This window comes from Trachurus japonicus, chromosome 6, assembly GCF_045865225.1.
Source record: "Trachurus japonicus isolate A0001 chromosome 6, Traja_1.0".
Lineage (NCBI taxonomy): Eukaryota > Metazoa > Chordata > Actinopteri > Carangiformes > Carangidae > Trachurus > Trachurus japonicus.
In genome coordinates, this window is record NC_140912.1 from 28,444,898 (window position 1) to 28,454,346 (window position 9,449).

Here is a 9,449-nt window from a genome sequence, read left to right on the forward strand (position 1 = left end):
GGACAGAGACACTAGGCATAAGTAAAGTGTTTTGGTTTTTCTTGTTAATTACATTATGGGGGGATTTGTTTTTGAAATGATTGCTCTTTAAGGATAATTTTATGTATTCTTGTTGAAAAATAATGAATACCATTAACACAACTTTGATAAACAGGCATTGAATGTCTGTATCCTGGGGGATACGTTGTCCAGATAGGGGTATATAAACTGGCATAATCACTCTCAGATATACTTATGTTTGGAAGCCTAAACTCTACAGATAATCAATAATATAAAGGTGTTAAAGGTTGAAAATGGAATATTACTAGAATACCACCATCTATTGATCAAGACAGGCAACAAATAATTAGAAAAGGGCGCGAACGACAGTAAAAGAGGGAGGATGTTCAGGTCATGATTAGAGTAGTATAGTGAATTCTTATGTAAAAGATCCAGTGATAGATACAGCATCTGTCTGCAACAAAACATGATGTGTTGTTGAGCGGTGTTTAGCTCAGTGTTGAGGCTATAGTCCTAATTGCAGGCGACCCTGGTTTGAATCCCGCACCAAGTGGTCCTATCCTCCACACATACACTTGCACACACACAGAGCCACAGAGACTGGCTAATTAATTGCTTATAATATGTTTTAAAAGTTCATAAATGAAATATTTGATAAATTGGTAAATGGCAAATTTATACCCTAAATGGGCAATGTATCTTGGGAGATACAAACTCTAAAATGAAAAATAAAGGTCATATTTTGAAAAAAATCATAAAATTGTGTTATTCTACCCCAGAAACATTAGAATATAACATTTTTTTATTTTTCCAAAATTTTTATATATGCTTGCCCATTTAAGGGTTAATATGAGTCTTAAATAGTTCTATCTTCCGACAGCAATCACTTATATGGAGTGTTTGGTCTGAAACACGGGTCTGTCAGTCACTCTGCTCTGCTGTAAGCCGAGGAGAAAACTTTCCTTGTATCCTACAACCTTTATCCAATGAGGAGAGAGAACGGCATAAAGGGGCGGTCCTCTCTGTGTGTTCGGGCCAAGGTATGCCCCTGAATGTGGTGACGTAGGGACGAGGGCGGGGACTGCTAACTTCATCTGCTGACAGGAAGTTAGCCAAAACGACCGGATCGCTTACTTCTGCTTTAACCATCACAATTACTCTGAAGCTGTTTAATGAAGGTAAAAGTCTTGCATAGCTCCTCTTTAAAGGGCAACTGAAATGTACACGTTTTATAAAGGTCCATAGATTTGGAATGAGGTTGACAGAACTATAAAAGAGTCAGCATCTCTGTCTATTTTTTTAAAGACAAGAGCAGTTGTTTAATCCTAAACTCCTCATACAGCTGAGGGTTCATACTGTATTATGAAAATTTTCACTTGAATGTATGCATCCTTGACTCCTTTGTGCTTATATATTCTTGTTCTTTTTGTGCTCTTAAGGCCCTTACATACCAGGGATGTGATGCATAAAAGACACTTAAATGGATTTGCTAGCAAATATTTCTCATCAAAACCATTCATACCAGCGCCGATGCAAAATACGACAATTATAAACCAAAGTTCTGCTTCTTTCCCTCCACATCGTGCGTTACAACACACACCTACTCATTGATAATCCCTGACGTATTCAGCGGTGTGTTTACGTTACCTGCTGTTCCACTGTCTTGTTACCTCTACTACCTCCAACTCAGCAGCTCACTGTCTGATCACTATCTTGACTGGCGAGGCTTCACCACACTTTGTCCTTCATTTTGTTGTCTTCGTAATGTTTGTGTCCCTTGTCAAACAAGACAGGGTGGTGAGGGTGAGAGACACAGGTTGTTGACATCGTTGTCATGGTGTTGTGACGTACCTCCTTACCATGCAACATGATTGGTTGATGCATTTAGTTGCTGTGCAAAAGCTAAGAAAAATCAACCTCACTCCCAAAAAAATCAGTCGCATATCTGCAGAGTAACATTGTGAAAGGATCATGATGAAAACCAAACCAAAAAATATTGACATATGAATTACCTGCATGAAAAATATGTTGGTGTGTAGGTGTAGCCGATGTTATCTGGCCCTCTGCGTTGTGTTTGGTGTGGACTACGGGCGACGATGTAAACTGTTTTGCCAAGAGGTCAATGACCGCTTGGCAGTCTGGTTTGCACGTCCTTTAGATGTGAGTGAGTGCACCGCGGACCTTCTGTTACATAAGGAAGGGCCTTTAGTATCTATATATTAGGTTAGAATAAGGTAGAAATAGGATATTGTCTTCATAATTTATGCATAGGGTTGGGGGTAAGGGAGTCCCATTTTACAAAAATGTTTCTTGCTGGAGATCATGAATTGTATTTTAAGTTATTTGTAACTGAATTGAACTGATACCAGTGGAACCAGTCGGCGCAGTCGTCACCATCAAGTGTGGAGTCTGGTGTGCAATCAGTGACAGACAGTCGGTGGCAGGATGAGGACATGCCATTTCATTCTCATCATCAGCCTCTTGAAAGAGACAAACATTATATAATTAGGATGATTAAGATGAGCAGAGGCTAAAGGCCAACAGTGTTAACATAACTGGAGATAATAAAGGGATTAGGGGTGATTCACTTAGAGAAGCTAATGACATTTTAAAACAGAAGACAGGAATTCATTAGCAAATGTGAGTGACAGCTGGATATCGCCGGGTGATGGATAAATTAACTAAACAACGGGTGGAGTTGAGATAACAGCAGAAAAGTCACTTATGGTGTCGGAGTCAGGTGCGGCGGTGGAGAAAGAAAAAGAGAAAGAAAGAAAGAAAGAAAGAAAAGCACCTTTAGGAAAAGAGAGAGCAGATCTGCAGCCAGCAGATGAGCACTGACCCAATCTGACCCACTTCTCCCTGATTTATGGTTTATGGTCCCTCAGCAGACACAGCTTTGTTCTGGGGGGTCATAAATCTCCCGCACCTCAGAGCCGATCAGCTGACCCTCCAATCCTGGCAGCCAGCCCCCCCCCTCTCTTCTCTTCAGCACAGAGTCCCGTCCGCCCCGGCTGCTGCCGAGCTCGCAACACACAAAGCAGAAATCACCCGAGCCGCGAGCACGGGGGCAGTTAATCACCGTGGGCAGACAATGGTATGAAATAGAGCCAAGCGGTGTGTGTGTGAGGGGGGTGGGGGGGCTCGGGCAGGCGATTCATTGCAATTGCGAAAAGCGCTCAAACGGGACAGCTGAGGTTTACCTGCTCGGTAACCTCTGCTCCCGGCGCTGGGAGTTGTTTTCCTAAAAAGTGAAATGAAGTTCTCACTGTGTGAAATAAGCCGATGGGAGTAGGAGTCGGAGTAGTGGGGGGGAGATAAGAGCTGCGAAGGAAGTGGGAACACCTCGCTGGAGCGCAAAAAATGACACAACGACATGGTTTAGTATTTATGCCTGCTGCCATTTTTCCTTTAAAGGGGCTATACAACATGTCAGACTAATGATGAGACACACTGATTGGTGTGAGGAACAGAGCGGCGGCTGGTGAGGCTGAAAGAAGTTGGAACATCAAAGAGGTAAACAGAGCAGACTGCAGCCGGGTGCTCAGCAGGTTAACCGCTGCAGGATGATGGGAGAGCAGCGTGCGCCTCAAACCACTTAGTTTGGTCGTGGATCAGACGCTGCTGCAACATGTTCTCACAAAAGAGCAGAGGTGGAAGAAGAGGACAGCACGCGATAGGGACAGGTAGAGGGGAGGAGGAGAGGAGGAGAGGAGGAGAGAAGCAGCATGCTGCCGGAGAGAGAGGAGTCAGATATTTTTTCTCCAGGAAGAGGAAGAAGAAAACAAAAAAATCCACACACGGAGAAGCAGCGTGCAGCGAGAACGAATGGAGGTGCTGGGATGTGGAGGCAGAAAGCGTCACCTCGCTCAGCAGCAGCAGCAGCAGCAGCAGCAGCAGCAACACTGTCGTGAGGAGGGAGAGGAGAGAGAAAAAAAAAAAAAAAACAGAAATCAGCACACTCACCTGCCTGGAGCACGTAAACGCATCTCTGAGCTCAGTCCTTTCACCGTGCGGCGCGCATCGTGAGGCAGCTCTGCCGCCGCTCGGCCGGATCCACCGGACTAAATGATCTCCATGACTCATGCAGGAGCAGATAATTGGCTCTCAGAAAAGTGGGATAAACAGTCATTGTAAAGGCAGTGAGTAGCCTGGTGATGACAGTGTGTGCGCGTCTGTGTGTGTGTGTGTGTGTGTCTTCCCACTCCCGCGCATGGATGTTGTTCCTCCTCTCTCTCTCTGTCTCTCTCTCTCCTCGTCCTTTTCACTCTTTCTCGTTCTTTCGCCCACTCTCTTAAGAGCACACACACACACACACACACACACACACACACACACACACACACACACACACACACACACACACCCTCTTAAAAAATAAAAACCCAACACACCCCTCTGTGCCTCCTAATGCACAACTCTCTCAGTTGCTGGAAACCTCGCTTTCTCATTGGTGCCTTCCAGCCTGCTCTCCTCCACTTTACAGTTTTTCGTATCTTAAAGGAGCAACGCACACACACACACACACACACACACACACACACACACACACACACACACACACACACACACCGCAGACACACACAACTTCCTGCAGCTCACAAAGTGTATCATGACGAAAGGTGTTGGGCAAAACTAATTACGTTTTAGGGTCGCAGCAGTGGGACAGACTTCCATAATTCATGAGCTCAGTTTAAGGGGCCGATGGCAGATGTGGACCTGGAGAAACAGAAGCTGCAGAATTAGATTCTCCTGCCGCTGTGCGTGTGTCTACACCGGTGTGTCCGGGGGGGGAAACATGGTATAACATGGTATTAAGTGACTGTGATGCACTGCACGTGTTTGTCTGTCTGATACGACGACATCAACAGGTGGGTGGACTCAAACAGGTCTTGATGCCCGATTCCTATTTGTTGCCAGTTCCCAATTTTCTTGACAGTCTGTTTCCATGTTCTGTTAGAAATTACCCATATCTGATAAATGCATTAGGGAGACACCAATCCACTTTTTTCAGTCCTGATCCGATACCCGGGCTTAGCATATCAGCCGATACCCGATACCGATCCGATGCCAGTGTTGAATAAATAAAACTGTTCACCAGGGTGCCCCAGTGAGTTTGAATTGTTCTTCTAAGCACCCCGGCAGGCTAACACCCTTTTACATCTGTGACTCAAGTATCTACAGCACCCGTAGAGGCTCAACATAAAGGAAAGCAACGAGGGAGCAGATGTGTGGGATATATTCTGATATTCACTACTGCAAAAGGCAATTATTAATAACACTATAGCAAGAGGCACACATATGCATGACATCAACACCATTAGTGCAGATTTTTAAACCCATCTGCAAAATGTTCACAAATACAGAGAGAGTGAGAGAGCGTCGGCATGGTCCGCTAAAATAAAACAAAACAACTCAGAATTGAAGTGAATAGATCGGCTCATGGATCGGCCTCATTTATCCGATATCCGATCCAGCTAATCAGTCAATGTCGGAGCCGATATCCGATCCTAATATCTGATCGGTGCATCCCTACTATGCATGTATACACCTTGAACAGATGCAGTGTGGCGATGCCCTGGTTAACAGACACGTAGCAGACAAACATTCACTGTCATTAAGAGTCGGGACGATGAACGTGTGTCTTTACCTCGTGTAGTGTGACATAAACGAACATCAGCAACCTGGTGTCTGTGACGCTTCACGACCACGACACAGAAAGTCTGGCATGTCCGAATGTTTTCTACATTTTTCACCCAGTGTGACATATCCTTCGACGTGCAACAGCGAGCATCACACACACTGCCTCTGTAGCCATGATCCACAACCACTTGTTCTGTTCCCCGACGACCTCTGAACACACGATGACTAGTCATATGACTATAATGTAGAGTAAAAAACACAGAATACACCAACATTGCCAAAATGACGTTGGTTATTGTCGTAAATTTCAGTATTGTAAATTTTCGGTTTATTGCCCAGGCCTACTATTATGAACGACAAAAAAAAATAGTGTAGTGTTACCACGGCACACAGTGGAAGAGGAAATAAGCCGGTGAGCTACGCAGGTAAACAACACGGACGCTGACAAAATGGACATAATATGTCGAGTGATTTTTTTTCTAAGGCAATTTTATAGGTGCACAGGATATTGGTTAAATTTTAAGGCAGAGGAGAAAGAAGAGAGGTCTTATTAAGGCCTGGGTGTATGCAGCCAAACGTGTGAGCATGGGACTTATTATTAATATCATTGATTATGTATGACTGCCAGGAAATATCCAATCTGTCTGTTTAGATTCCAGACGTTTTGGCAGATATCTGATTCCTATCCAGTTTATTTCCACAAATGAAGAAGGCCTTAGTGTTTTTTTTTAATCTGACCCCTGCTCTTCTCTACCATAAGCCACAAATTCCTGAACGTTACACCCCCCAAAAACACTAAAAGTATTCCAGTGTTGGTGACTGACGTCCCACAACACACAACACCAGTCATTCTCTCAACCTCAGCTCAGAGAGTTGAGAGCGCGGCGCACGGAGCAGAGCCTCACCGCAGGCACGCAGCACGATTCATAATAAATGAGACAAAAGTGCTAAAACATATTCAAACTGTTTCCAATGTGAGCGGTTCAAATGTAACATCTTCTCATGGAGCTCGACGCATCATGACTCCTGCTGCTTCTGGCTGCACATCATCTCACTGAGAATTATTATGAGCCAGAGTTTGTTCGATAGGGAGACATATTTACATTTCTGTGCAGCTGGTGCAGAGTCGCTGTGCACACCCTTAAGTGCAAGTACCACTATTAGAGCTGGGTATCAATTACAAAATGATAATTACTGGTATTTACCATTTACTGCCATATGCAATCATAAGTATGTGCATTAAATGATGCTTAACGATTAGGATTCTTGGGTTCCGATGGTAAGCACTTGGATTTCTGTCCTACATTTCACTGGACAAAGACATTTCGAGACACTTTCCACCACACCTGCACCTCAGACATTGGGATGAGGGAATATCTGCAGGGAGAGAGCGACTCAGGGCCATCACACACTGTCTATGTATATGTGTATACTGTCTGAGCACCTGTGCTGCCTGAATATCCGGTGATAAATTAGTGGCGACAATGAGCCGCTCCAGTCGCAGGTGCATCAACTGTGCTGTTTGAATTTCCTTCCCAAGGCGCCTCGCACAAAATGCTGACTTCTGGAGTTTGCACTTTTGTCAATCCGACTTTTCAGTGAGTAAAAAATTTAAAAAGGCTCGTTGGGAACTGTTAACGGTGGGACAGTGGAGGAGTAAATATCGGCTCAGGCGGCCTCATCCTGGGCCGTTTATTGGTAATCCTGGTGACTCCATCAGAGGAACAATTGGAGGCAATTATTCATGAAGGTTTCATTGTTTACTGGAGTCTATTAAGAGTTTGATGTACTGCTTTTGTACAACGCTCTGCTCCTCTACGTTCAGCACCTGCAAACTCTGCTGGGACTCGTATACAATTCATGTGATCAGATTATTGGGACAGAAACCTTTCTGGACGGCCGTAACTACTAAATCGGATCTGGTAAAGCTACCGTTTGAAGACAAAAGCACGGATATAACTTTTAAATTGTTGACTTCTCTCCAGTTCCCAAAGAGCAGCTTGAAGAAATCAAACTCCTTTGTGAAAATAGAGAAATAAATAAATAAATGAATCAAGCAGGCAGGCAGGCAGGCAGTCTCAGTCGCCTTCAGGTCCTCATCTGTAATGTCAACCTTCGCGCACCTCCTCTTGGTGATCAAAGCTGCCTCGTACTTTCATCAACAGCTGGTGTGAATATAAAAAAAGGGAATAGCAATATGGCATGGTTATGCAACCTATTTCAACCAGCCCTCCACCCCATTCTCCAAACAAGCACAGCTTGCCTTTAGTCTTCATTTCACTGTCGTTGATGCATATTTCATAAGGGAATTCACTCTTCCTTTGATTCTTTGGCACTTTGGTGCTGCTGTCTAGCAATCCATTAGCACCCATTATCATCTCTACAGCCCTAATTACAGACAACAAGAAGACTCTTACAACTCTAATGTACTGGATGTAATGGCCCGGCCCTCCTACCATATAGAATTTTTCTCAGGTGTAAAAAAAAAAGTACAATTAAGAGTCTGAGCGAGCAAGCGATTAATCCTTTAGCCTATAAATGTCAGAAGATGGTGGAAAATGCCACAATGCCCATTGTGATGTCAGGATATCGGCTGTTTTGTCTGACCTACAGAGCCGAGCTCCAAACCTGTTCATGCTCCTCTTCACAAAAAAAAAAAAAAAAGAACCCTGGCCTTGAATTTCTGCTGTGCAACAATACAGCTTCTTGAATATGACAGTGGGGGAAAAAAAAGAACGCTGAAGAAAAACATCTCTAATTTTCTCACCCCAGGTTCCTGCAGCATCTTCCCATTCACACTGACTTTAGCTTTATGTACCAAGATTTGTGGCATTCTCCTCTGAATCTTCTGTCTCCACGCCAATACAATGGAGATGAAAGGAATTTCATTGCTGCTCTTCAAAACTAATAAAAAAAGAGAGAAAAAAAATGACATTTTAAAAACCGACTGTCAAACACTTTTATAACCACTACTGCGGTTCCAAATGAAAGCTGTCACCGTCGTCTCCATTGTGTTGGGCTGGATGTAGAAACCTCAGAGGCCTGTTTCTAAAAAACCTCAGCACATGCGCAACAAAAAAACCCCCCAAAAAACAATCTGCACCATGATTGGTAGAAAATAGGGCTGTCACTTTTTATTCGATATTCGAATATTCGTTCAAACGTGGGGTGAAAAGTTCATATTTGAGTGGTAATGACCTGCTTGAAATGTACGCCGGGGACACACCGGACAGGGAAGCGCCATGAATAGCCGAAAAGCGCCAAGAAGCGGAGCCAGTTTCCTTTCGGCACCCATATTAACCGCTGGTGTCGTGTCGCGGCGTGCACCTCCGCGACCAGCTCGCGCCCTGCAGCATTCGTTTCGGCGTCTGGTCTATTTTGTGCACAAGCCGCGAGTGATCGCGTCAAGTTGGGCAGGTCAAACATGAAACGAGAGAATCCAGTCAATTTTCAAAATTAAAACAATTTTCAAAATAAAACACAGCGATTATGTGTGGCGGTGGTGGCGGTGGGGGGATGGGGAGGCTGGGTATTTGAATTTATCCGAACGAATTACGGGTCATTTGATATTCGTTCGAACCTAATTTTTCTAAAAAGTGACAGCCCTGGTAGAAAACTGTATTTTCGGCAAACTGCCCCTTTAACTCAGAGAGTTATTGGGTCACGTTATTGATTTATTAATGTATTCCATGCAGCGTGATAAAACCTTAAGATCTGAGGTGTGTTTTTTTGGAGGGGGGCTGTGAGCTCGGCACTTGGCTGTTCCCATCGTGGCTCCTAATGGGCAGAAAGTCACATTATACTAA

The 9,449-nt window shown here is 44.2% G+C and overlaps 1 protein-coding gene across 2 annotated transcripts in view; it reads right to left on the bottom strand.

Annotated features, from left to right (window-relative positions):
• mgat4c (mgat4 family member C) overlaps window positions 1–4,155 on the bottom strand; it is a 106,129-nt gene extending 101,974 nt beyond the window's left edge. For both annotated transcript variants that reach the window (XM_085780128.1, XM_085780127.1), the window contains exon 1: window positions 3,967–4,155. The gene's annotated coding sequence lies outside the window, so the exon portion shown is untranslated. The remainder of the gene's footprint in view (window positions 1–3,966) is intronic.
• Window positions 4,156–9,449: the final 5,294 nt, after the last annotated feature.